The following is a 13,154-nucleotide window of genomic DNA, read 5'->3' on the forward strand; positions in this document are numbered from 1 at the left end:
CAAAAGCATCAACGTTTTCCTCTGGGGAGGAAAAAAACCGAGAATCAGCCTAGCAAGACTCAGACTTAAAAAAGAACAGGGCGGACTGAATCTCACAAACTACAAGGCCTTCCGAACTATGAGGTTTTTACCACGTGTAAACAGTTCCTATTCAGAGTTTCAACAAGAGGATGAGACACAACATACAGTATAATTTTTTAACACACCAAATGAATGCACAGAGCTGCACAGCAGCAGTTAGTAAATGCAGTGGGGTCAGAGGGAACAGCAGTGCTTAAATTGAACCAGTGGTTTAGATGGAACCCAGCAGCACACTTTAGTAGGGGCTGGCACATATTTTTCCTCATCAGACTTTTGACTCAGTGCAAGATAGAGAAAAGCAAGGGGAAAGGAAAAGAAAGACTGTGACAAAGGGAGAAAGCAGGAACTTACAAGAGCCAGATAAAGGGAGGTGTGTGTGGGGGTGGGTCAAAGAGGCAGGAAGTGGATTCAAGGCTTTGCAGCCCTGGTATTTGGCATGCAGGCATTCAGTAGCACTGGCTGTGGGCTTCTGACTGAAACTTAGGGCACTGTCACTTTTTATTTCACAAAGCAGGCATTGGAAACGATAGTAATGAATCTCAAGTGTGAAATTCTCAAAGTGTACAGCAGCTTCTGAAAACTAATTGCATAGTAATGTTTAAAAGTCAAATACATAAAAAATATGGAATAAAAATAAAACTACATTCACCCTGGCTTAAATATGATGAGCTCCAGCAATAATGACATATTCATGCTCCTTACGCTAACACTACCCCAGATTTTGATGCTTTTTGTTTAACTAGGTGACAATAAAAAAGTCAGATGACATACACTTTAAGTCACCCAGGCTTCCTCAAATACCACTGTATAATAATATGAATCATTCAAAGATGAATTGAACACATTTTTCCTAGTCACAGAAAAAAAACTTGAAAATATGTAACTTGGTTGACAACTTTAGACTCTCCAAAGCACTAAGATGCATCATGGATGCATCTTAGTGCACCATGCACCTGGTGGTCCCCAAGTTTCATTTGAAAAGATTCAGTGGTCATTCATTCTCTGCCGTTTCCTCACATTTAGGTCTCTTCCAGTAGGTCATAGCTTTGCGATTCTCATTAGTCTGGATGCTGGCACCAAGATACGCTATTATGGGTGTACACCTGCCCTTTATAAATAAATATTAAATGCAAATACAATTACAAATAATTGATACAACCAAAAGAGGTTTTTATAATAGCTCCAATATTAAGACACCCTTTATCATATGAAAAGATGCTTTTTTATATGCAATTGGAAAAATTGTGTTACAGAAACATCCCAAGACTCGATCATCATCAAGTGTTTTTCTTTCTCGCACAATAAATCTAGCAGAAAGAAATTACACTATTTATGACTGACTTGTTGGCCATTCAGGAAGCCATCACGTTCTGGACTGATTGTAAGAATCTGGGGTATCTCAAGTCTATGAAATGTATGATCCCTCAGCATGCATGTAGGCCTCTTTTTTTTCAATGTTCAAGTTTAATATATAATATTGGCTTGATAACGACCATGGAGATGAACTCTCTGGAACTTTGGAGGAGGCTATTCTAATAAGAGAACCTCATTCAATTCAACTCTTAATTGGGATCCCTCATTGGGAAACACTATTATCTGAAATTCAACATCCACAGGGATCAATCACCATGGAAGAATGGATTAAAGAACAACCAGAGAAGAGAAAACAGGGGTATTTCATCTATGACAATAGACTTTTGTGTGTAATTTCGGTTTTCAGAAAAACATTGTATGATGTTCTATCAAGTCATCCCAGATTTCATAGAACTCAAGAACTGGATCAGAAACATGGTGGCCCGTGATGAGCCAAAACAGTACGACTTGTTTGAAACTTTGTGAAATCTACATTCACAACAAGAGTGTGTGCAATACAACTGCAGGGCTATTACCATCAATGCCCAGTCATACTCATCCTTGGACACTAATGTCTATAGATTTTATTATAGAACTTTCAGAATCAACACAACAGTCATTCTGGGTGACAAGTTTACCAAAGCTGCTCATTTCATTTCTTTAGAAAATCTACGCAGTTCCCCTTAACTGGCATTAATGTTCCACAGGGAGCTCTGTAGGTTACCTAGGTTATCCGAGGTCTTCAGAGAAGGAGAGAATGGTTTTTGGAGGTCAATCTAGCAATAGGCGCACTGCCTGTATGGAAGCACTAATGGACAGTAGTTTCTGGTGCAACTGGGTGAGCGGAAAACCATGTAACCACTCAATGGTTGTGTCAGCAAGCTGGCAAAACCTCACAATTACTACATAGACGTACCCTATGCACACACTCAATATTTTTGTACACGTAGGTGGTAGTACATATAATTCATAGTAATGCAAACAAACAGAGGAACAGTTAATATTGACAAAAAAGTGGAAAAGAAAAATGTGACGAGGGAGGATCCTTTGGTCCTTTTTTAATTTTCAAGGCTTAACAACAGGCTTAACAACAGCCAGCCGACACGTGTTTCATCGCATCACGCGAATCTTCAGGGCTCTAGGTAGCTGTGTTTGGGCCAAAGGTCGCTCTGCCGGTGATACTTCCGACCCGGTGGGGCCTCAGAGGAGCTGTTCCCGGGTCGCCGAGTTCCTGGTAGTGTCCACTACTAGGAACACGGCGACCCGGGAACAACTCCTCTGAATACTAGACGAAATTAACATATGCTTACCACGAGGGTACAGAGCTACGTCTGATCCTCCGACTTTACTCAGCGCTTCATTAGACCCTAAGAATCTCGGAGTGACTGGCTCCTTTTAAATATGAACTACAGTTCCCGGGTATAAGCAAGAAGCGCACTTCGCTTCAAGTCCACGTCCTCTCATCCACATTCGAATTTTAAGACGGTCTGGGGCCCCACCGGGTCGGAAGTATCACCGGCAGAGCGGCCTTTGGCCCAAACACAGCTACCTAGAGCCCTGAAGATTCGCGTGATGCGATGAAACACGTGTCAGCTGGCTGTTGTTAAGCCTTGAAAATTAAAAAAGGACCAAAGGATCATCCCTTGTCACATTTTTCTTTTCCACTTTTTTGTCAATATTAACTGTTCCTCTGTTCCTCTGTTTGTTTGCATTACTATGAATTATATGTACTACCATCTACGTGTACAAAAATATTGAGTGTGTGCATAGGGTACATCTGAGGTCTTCACCACAGAAAGGTGGGCCCAGTTTATTGCTCATGTTTTGAAGTAATTAGTGAGGAGGTTGGGAGTTTGTTTACATCCACTAATAACCATTCACAGACAGATAGTCAGATGGAGAGATTGACTCAACCATCAGAACAATACTTGAGGTGTTATCTCATGCACCATCAAACAGAGAGGGTTCAGTGGTTACCTTTAGCTGTGTTTGCATACAATACACTTTTGCACTCAGCCTTAGGGGGCTCCTCATTTTACTGTTCTTAGGGATTCTACCCTCACATTTACTTGCCTTAAAGTTCCCCCCCTCTCAAAGAATCCAACAGTGCAGTCGTTATTGGATAACTTTCCAACAGCCCAGAAGAATACTTGTCAATAGCTTTGGAAAGCAAAGGCGGCCTATAAACGATTTGCAGATAGATCGCTACTGATGACTTCATCCCCAGTATATTGTAAGCGACCTCATTTTGCTATCTGCAAAGAATATGTTAATCCCACTCTAAATTCAGTCCTCATTTTGTCGGTCCCAGTGGCGGTACCTCCATAGGAGCGGAGGAGTGTCGCCCCCCACACTGCTGCAGAAACAGTGGTAAAAAAATGATAATATGATTTTATTACCATTTTATTTTTTACTCTTTGCCAAATTGTGTGCTGATTGGCAGCAATGAGGTGTGGCCACTTAAGTTTGAAGTGCACATGAAGATTTGGCCAGTTATCTTACTCTTACAGCCAGCTCGACATGCGCAATTCAAACCTCTCCAACCCAGCTGTTTTAGACAGCTGGGTTGGGGCAACACAGGCCTTCAGTGCCTATTAGAGCACTGAAGCAGCCTGCTCCAGCCAATCCAGACGCTTCACTCATGCAGCTTAACATTGTTAACAGCATGAGAGGAGTGTCTGGATTGGATAAGGTAGTTGGCTGTGTGACATCAACTCGTGCTCCGAGGAGTCTGGAGCCAGGAAAAGTGCATCACCGACGTGCTGCAGGATAAGGTAACTGAAACTTTTATTGTTTCTTACTTGTGATTTTTAATGTAATGTAATTTTATAATGTATGTATATATGTATACTTGTTTTAATGTATGGATCACCCCACTGTTTTTTTATCTCACCAACTGCCACTGATTCTACGTATGACTTTGAACTCATGGAGGATTCAGGATTCATCAGGCCTCGCTAAGTTGTGCATGGACAGAGAAGAATGTCTGACTGCCAGCTCTAAACTGAACTGTGGAGTCAGATAGTTTCATTGAGTTTTTCCTGATTCGAAATAGAACACCATATGCTCAAGTATTCTAGTCTACTCATCTCAAACTTTGATTAAAAAGCCTGTTGTTGCTTGGCACTGATTGTTCATGCTCACAAGTCATCCTTACCGAGAAAATTATGTAAGGAGAGGTGCTCCTGGTGTGCAGCAGCGTGTTTGCCTGTTGTATACACCAGGGAAACATACCTATCATGTGATGCATTTCTCCACAAATTCATCCCTTCTTATGCCAAGATTCCCCACTTGCTGACCCTGCGTTATATGAAGAAACACCTGCTACTGCGACCTACTGGGCATGTAACACTGTATTGTGTCTATTCTCGGTGCCATGGAGGTGTCCAGGGGAATCCTACAATCACATGCCTCAACCTACTTGGCATTCCGCTTGTTTGAGGTTCCCTCCCATAAGACATGTAGGCTCTGTTCCAATAGCTTTCTAAGCTGTTCCTCCACCCAGGAGACCTGGCTCTATGCATCCAACATCTAAAACAGAGGACTAGCCAGAAAACACAGAATACCGGGATAGTAAACCAACATGAACAACAATATTCTACGAATAGTTTTAGTATAAGTTAGAGTCGGTTCAATTTGTCTCCATAAACAATGTTGCACTTTGAAGGATGAGTTTCACGTGTTTGTATTAGTACAAAAATGAAAATATATTAGCTTTAATAGTATGTAATGTCAGCAGACAAATTAGAACTGTGTTACACGACTGCGAAAAGTTAACATGTGACAATATACAGGCGTAATCAAGAAATACCCATACAGATAATGCATCTTTGCGCCCAATTCTATATTGGCGGCGGATTTGGACTACACCGGAACTGGAAACATAAACCAGGGGGCTTCTGGATGTGATTAATAGTGACGGTTCCCGGAAAGTCAAATGGTCAAATGGTTGGGACATATCGGGAATCTTTTGATTGATTTAGGCCTAGGTGAACTGTGGGAAGATCCATTGCATGCCAGGTTCCCTCCGAAGAAGGTACTCAAGACCTTGTACTGGAACTTGGTGGCCACAAAGATCTTTAGTACCACCCCTTCACACTCTCTCGTAGGTCTATTTTTAGAAATCAAAGATTGTCCCAAACTTGAGGAATTCTGGGATGTCATTACAAAGCCCCTTGACCGCAAGCTCTACTTCCAGCTAAGAGTTGGAAGCCTACCAGTAAGGGTATTCTCTAATAGATGGACTAGTGGGGGCAAGGTGGCTTGTCCGGCCTGCTCAGATGTTTCTGAAACCATTGGCCATCTTCTGTTTGAGTGCCCAATGTATGCGGCGCTGAGACGAAAGTGGTTACGACCGATGTGTAGGTTACTGGGAACAAGGAGAGGAATGATTGCAGTTAGAATCATTCGCACCAGTCCTAATATGTTTGTGTACATAGCGGTGGCGAAATTTCTAGGATGGGCATGGACGATTAGAGCCCGACTCCTGAAAGCATAATATATTAGCTAACCTCGTAGGCCAAGTATCCTTGTTAATAATTGTGTAGTAATATTATGCACATTTGTACCGTTAATGGAATGATTTTATTTATTTATTTCATGAATTTTTATAATCTGATTTTAAATTGGTTTTATCTACCAAAATGTATACATGTACTTTTATATATGGAATATGCTTTTATGACAATTGTTGAATAAAGCTTGCTTGACTTGACTTACCCATACAGATAATGATAATTAAGTCTCCCGGTTTTTTGTTTTTACTGATTTTTGCACATAAATTAAGACTAGAAAATCTGACTTATCATCTTAAAAAAAAGTGTATACACAAATTAGACATTCCTGTGAGGTTCCCTTCATGATTTCAGTAATGGTGAGCAACCTAGTAGCTTATTGACAGCATGGGAGTTGTAAAAAGAGATAGAATTTCCTAATACGGTCTCAATACGAGCAAATATATGCACACGTGCTAATCCAACAATGCTATTGTTTGTATGTGTGCGTATTGTTTAATTGTATACAGCAACTTAGGTCACTAAAACCACACAGATATCAAAGTCTGGGAGTACATTTATCAGTTAAAGAAATGTGCAAAATTACACATGACTAAATAAAGAAAGAAGTGCGCAGATTGCAGGAGAAGCAAAGATAGGGCTTAGAAGGGCAAAACGTAAACGACCAACAGGCAACGTAAGTATTGGCGTTCAGTAGTGACGTTTTTAGCTGTGCCTTAATGAAGAGAACATGCCTTTGACAAATCTTGTAAAAAAAAAAGAAGAAAAAAATTACAAATACTTATTTGATGAATGAAACAAAGCAACACCATGTTTAGGAGAACCTTTTGCGATTTATAAAATAGCAGATCTCAGCATATGATTTATTATACGATGCTGACATTTCCGAGACTGAATTTTGCCCCGGAGGACTTAAAAACCTTCAACCCCATCTTTATACAAACACTCATCCACATCAAGTATACACCCTTCGTCCATCGTTTCCGAACTCATATGCTCCTATTTCTATTTTGAAGGTAGAGTTTTTCGAGAGTACTGCACACTTGAGTTTTGATAAAATAATAAAAAAACAAGTCTCAAAAGAGTACGAAAGACACAACAAGACACGGGTTCGGTCTTAACTTTCCCAGAGTTCATTAAGAGCATAGAACAACTCAACACAGTTGCTAGAATTATGAAACTACGAATTGTGCCAAATCTATAAAAGTGCTGATTGAAAATGCATAAAAAACACGCTTTTAATGAACGACAGATCTGGAAGCATTAATATTATAGGACATTGTCAAGAAAATTAAATTACCTCTGACACGTAACACAATTACAGTTAGATAAATTATTCACGCAAATGATAACTTGCAGATCTTGACAATCCGAACAGGGACATTTTCAGCATCTGCGAAACAAAATATAGAAGTTCACTGTCTAATGGAAGCACTCCTAAGCAAGATTCTATAACCGCAGTTCTGATTGGCCTTTGTATTCCATTGAGAACATCAAGTGAATTCTAAATGCAGCTTCCTTCCTGAAAAATGTTGTCTCATCCAATCATAATTCCTATGTCCAGGCATCAACAACTGCTCATGATGATGAAAGTTGTCAAGTAGCTGTACAAAATCGTCTGAAGCATGCAGAAGCCTCTGTGCATTTGCCAGTGATTATTAGAAATTCAAGTTAAAGAACACAGACACCCCAAAACGTGCACCTTGTATAGAACCCATAATTATTGGGTATAGATTGCTGGACGCTAAGAGAGAGTCCATGATCTACAGACGGAGCACCACGCGGCTCCTAAAGCCAGCAGACCTACTGAAGCACCAGCAAGATTCCATCCAACCAGGAGAGGCGGCTGGGAGATCCTGTAATAGATCTATCCTAATACTGCCACATTCCTACCAAATCAGCTGTTCAGTCATTTTCCACCTGTAACTAAACAATTTTTGAGCAAAGCTATTTTATTTTTGTCATAAATAGTTTTAGGTGGGGACAATGAGCTGAAGAAAGATGAGTTCTGTAAACGTTACCACCTTTCCCTGCTTTTCAGCCTTCCAAATCACGTCTCCCTAATAGAGACCTTCCTCTTCTTCCTCATGATGCCTATTAATATTTAGAGAACAGTCTCTCTTAGTGTCTGTGAATCCATTTGAGACACAGCCGGCCGCAGTCTCCTGGTCAAGGTGGACCAGAGACGATGGGATGTATTTTGCAGGTCCTATCAGGTCCAAGCCAAGCTTTTGCCCGTTTCATGATTTTTTCAAGCTACTTCGGCACCTTATGTGGGGTACATTATTTGCATCTAGGCTCAGCATGTGCCACCTCTCACCCTTTTAATGCACCTTCTGATCCATGGAAAAGTAGCCAGGTTGATTCATTGTATGTGCATTTTTATGCTATTGATAAGAATTTAACTAAGTTCCGTTATGTTATGTTACCAAGACTTAATATAGCACAACAACTCACCCCCGAATGGGTATCTCTCAGGGCTGAAGTGCAGACTCAGAGGAAAGCGAAAGAGGAGGAGTGCTGTGAAAATAACCAGGTTTTGAGTAGCTTTTTGAAACAAACAAAATCAGAGCAAGTGTGAATGTGAAACAGGAGTCTGTTCCTTTAAATATGCCCTGAATCAATAACCCGCAAGTAATGTTGTGCTGAGTGAGCCAAGGGACAATTCAGTTTGTGGTCTGCACTATAAAAGTAATCCATACACTCAATGACGCAGGTGGCCCATCATTGGCCACAGAGACCAGCTGTGGAGGAAGAGGAGCTTTGCGGCTGCAGCGGTGTGGCACAGCCGACAACCTGAAGAGGAGACCAATGTGTTCACCACAAATGAACGGTTGAAAGTGTGAAATCTCAGTGGCAGCAGGCACCTATTGAATGACGAGCAACAGGTCTGGTGCTTAACATGGGATTCAGACACTACAGGGACCTAAAAGAGAAGACAAAGGTGGCAGTGGCTTGAAAAACGTGTTTTTTTCTAAATTATTTCCAGAATGAATCCATCAAGATGGAGGATGTTGATTATTCCCATGAATATTCAGGCATGCTTTTTAAAGGACATTGGCGAATATGGTGACTGTTTTAGGATGGGTATCAGTCTCTGAGTTGGGTTTTGGGAGCAGACCTGCTTGTATTTGTAGGATCCTTTCTGGCCTATACTTAAACTAACAGGACATAACTTGAGATTATTCTCTTTGGCCTCAACCTGCCCTAACGGAGACATAACTTGAGATGTATGAGTATGGTTAGCACCAGTTTGGGCCTGATAGTTCTGTCGGAAATGGAGCATGAGGACTGGGGGACAATGCAGAGCCCTCTTTGGAGAGAGTTCCGAAGAGGTTTTGAGTTTTTTAAATCATGATTTATTCCTTACTGTCCCCTTCTTCCATAAACGAGAGAGAGGAAAGGCAGTATTATTTATGGAATAAATAACTAGACAAAATAAACACTTGTCTTATTGGTCGTTTTTATGGGAAATATATGTTTTGCCATTTTTATATCATATTTATGGTTTTCTTTTTTCAGTTTTATTCATTGTGTCAATTTTCTTATTAACCATTTATCTTTGTGGGGCGTGGCTTGAGCGTACAGCGAGATGGCCGCTCACTAGAGAGGCTCGGCTGAGCTTTTAATCCGCCTACTATCCGGCTTTCACATGCTGTTTTAGCTCTGAAAAAACAGCACTCCTTACCACTAGAGTGTCCTGCCCGGATTGGAGTGGCTGTTGCAGTTTGGAATCGCCGTTGAGCTTGCTGGCGAGGGGAGTCTGATCCCGGTTGCCTGTACACAAAATGGCGGCTCCCGCACGGCACTAGCGTTGGCGCGCTGCGGCTGTGCTGAAGCTCTCTGAACCCGCAGTGGATATTGCCGTTGCATGCGGTGCTGGCCCAGACTGCATCGCACACTCGGTGCTCATTGGCAGCCACCCCCTGGACTGCTGCTTTCTATGGGGAGCTGTGCTCTTTGCGGCATGGTGCCCATGCTGCTTTGGGGCCCGCGGATCCTGCTTAGACCGCCTGGAGGAGTTGCGCAGCCCCCTGTGTGCTTGGCGCCGGCTGCAGTGAGTGGGGGGCAGCCTACCTCCTGGCTGGTGAATCTGGAGGCGGCGCCAGTGGGGGTTGGGCCGCAGCCTGTAAGCTGTGGCTGGGCGTGGGGGGGGCATGGGAGTGTGGCGCACAACGCTGGAGGTGGCTTGAGGACGAGGTGGTGCGTGGTGCTCCATCGGGTGTCTGCTGGACGCTGGAGTAACTTTGCAATGGGTGGTTGCATCTCTCCGCTTCAGTGTCTGGGCCTTAGACTCACTTTTGTAAGGCTGCTGTTACACTGAGGCCCTTCGGGTGTCTACTAGATGCTGGAATAGCTATCTTGCCTGCACTGGGTGGTTCCGTCCCTCCGCTTCAGGGTCTCGGCCTGAGACTCACTTTTGGAAGGCCGCTCTTCTCTAGGACCACGGTCCCCTGTTGTGATTGTGCAGTGTCAACGTCTTATTGGGGGGGTGAACTGTTCCTCTTTGGGGGGAATTCGGCGGCTGACGTCATGGTGCCCTAACGTGATTGGGGTGCACCCCCCTTATTGTGGTGAATTTGCACTTTGCACGTTGTGACACAAGGAGCTCACTTGTGTGGCAGGTGTCTTGTTGGGCCCTTTGGTTGTGAGAACTACTACCACAGTTGAGCAAATTGAACCTGTGGTCTTGTGACACACTGTGCTATGGGGAGAACTGATAAACCTCAACCCGCCTCACCTTTGAGGTGCGCAAATCCTCTAAGAATTCTCAGAGGGCAGCCTCAGACTCTGAAGCCAATGCCCCGGCTACTGCGCCTCCCACACTTGAGTCAATGCTGCTGGCCATGCAGCGCAGTTTGCAGTACATAGAGGGAACGATGGTGGCGGTGAACCATCGCTTGGATCATATGTCAGGCAAATTGAGAAACACAATGCTCGCATGGGAGAAGTAGAACAGCATGTGTCTGCGAGAGCGGAGGGAGTTTGGTGACATAATAAAGTTCTGACATTCTGAAGGTGTCCCTTATGCTATACCCCGCTTTCCTGCGTATTGGTCCTGAGGGAGACTCCAAGATCTTCACCAACCCCAAGACTGCCATTGAACACACTAAACATTTAAAATGGGCACGGTGAGAGTCTCAGGCACCTTCATACAATTAGGAACAGTAGGGTCCCGGTGGCCCGTCCAGTTTACGGAGAGCTCCTGATAACCTGCTTTCTTTGTATACTGTGGTTTAGTTTACAGTCTTTCTTAAGGATGTGATGTTGCATATACCAATTACACTTCTTCTTTTGGGTTGCCATATTTGAATCTCACTGCCTTAATAAGTTCTTTTTTGCAGGGGATTGTGGGACACAGTATTATAGTGTGATAGGCATAGCTACCAGGTATGCTCAGCCACCTCCTACCAGTTAGAATGCTAGATGCGCTCTGACGCCTCCACGTGGGAGTACCCCATTTGTGCTTGTTTGTTCTCTCTGGTTGGGTGGGTTGGGTGGGTTGGGTGGGGTTGAACTGGGATTGCTTTGGCAAATTGTGGACGCTGAAGTGAGTGGGGGGTTGGGGTGAGGGGGTATCTATTGAGTTGCCCAACACTTATTCTTTACAATGTCAATGTCCTCATTATATATGCTACGTGATCTACGACACCGCATCCCTAAGTTGGCAGTGGAGAACTCCACTCTTGAGCGGGCATATGAGACGGGCCCATCTCCTGGGATGTTATCTGAAATACGAAAGCTAGTGATGGAACACAATGATACTGTGGACCAAGAATTAGTACACCGGTCCAGACGATGCACAGCACAGTATTATGGGGAGTGGGTAGACCTGGCCGCTCACTGGCACAGAAACTGGTGGCTTCACAGAGTCAAGCATACATCACAGAAATGCGGGATGACGACGGTGTGGCTCATTATTCTACTCCTGAGATTAGTGAGGCTATTCTTGAGTTCTGTTCCAGATTGTATGAGCGCAGGTCTCGTGTCCCTGACGCAGACATACACTCCTATCCTGTTAATGTCGCTCTTGTCTGGCTGTCTTTGGGACATAGGAAATACCATCACACAAACATTCGACGAAGAGGACGTAACATTAGCTATTATATGCCTCCCTACTTGTAAGGCTGCTGGGTTAGATGGCCTTCCCAGCGAATTTTATAAAACATACATAGATGAACTGGCCCGAGGCTTCTTGATGTTTATGCTGAGGCATACGATGCTGGCCATCTCCCCCCATCCTTGAAGGAGGCCCTCCTAATTATGCTTTTAAAGCCAGATAAAGCTGCAAATTGATGCGACTCCTACTGGTCTTTGTCGATTATTAATATTGATGCCAATATACTTGCGAAGATGATTGCTCTCCGGCTGCAGCCGCTGGTTCCCCTATTGGTTCTCCCTGACCAGTCGGGGTTTGTGCCTGCTAGGTCTACCACTCACAATTTACACACAGTTTTTGCGACCATGCATTATTTTGAATCTGACTTCCAGGCAGTGGCAGTGCTGCTGGATGCAGCTAAAGCATTTGATTCCCTTCAGTGGAACTACATGTTCATTGTTTTAATCAGAATGGGCCTTCCACCGTTCTTTCTCCAATGGATCAGGGTGCTTTATTCTGAGCCGGTTGCCAGGGTGCATGTCAACGGCTGGGTGTCTTCGGCCTTCTTTATCGGCAGATGTCCCCTGTCGCCAATACTGTTTACGCTGGCATTGGATCCCCTGGTAAGCAAGCTGCGCCAGCTGCATGTATCTGCAGCGCTGCGTTTCCGGCAACGACCCCTCGTTGTCTCGTTCTACACAGTCGACATGCTAATTTATGCATGCGAGTCAGGGACCTACCTACCTGAACTACTCCGCGAGTATGTAAAATTTGAGGGTTACTCTTGATTGGGAATCAATTGGGCTAAGTCGACTGTGTTTCCGTTGACAGTGGACACGTGAGGTGGAACTGGACTTCCCACTGACTTGGACCTGAGACCCAGTGAAGTATCTCAGGATATGGTTACACAGAGACCCCGATCAGGCTATCTCCATGAACTATGGACGGGTCGTCACGCAGCTCACGGACAAGGCGGAGCGGTGGTCTAAGCTGCCACTTTCGCTCGCTGATCGTATTGCCATTACAAAAATGGCTATATTACCCACATTGTTATATTTGTTCATGAATATCCCTATTCGGCTCAATATTACTCTCTTCAAAACTCT

This window comes from Lissotriton vulgaris, unplaced genomic scaffold, assembly GCF_964263255.1.
Source record: "Lissotriton vulgaris unplaced genomic scaffold, aLisVul1.2 SCAFFOLD_290, whole genome shotgun sequence".
Lineage (NCBI taxonomy): Eukaryota > Metazoa > Chordata > Amphibia > Caudata > Salamandridae > Lissotriton > Lissotriton vulgaris.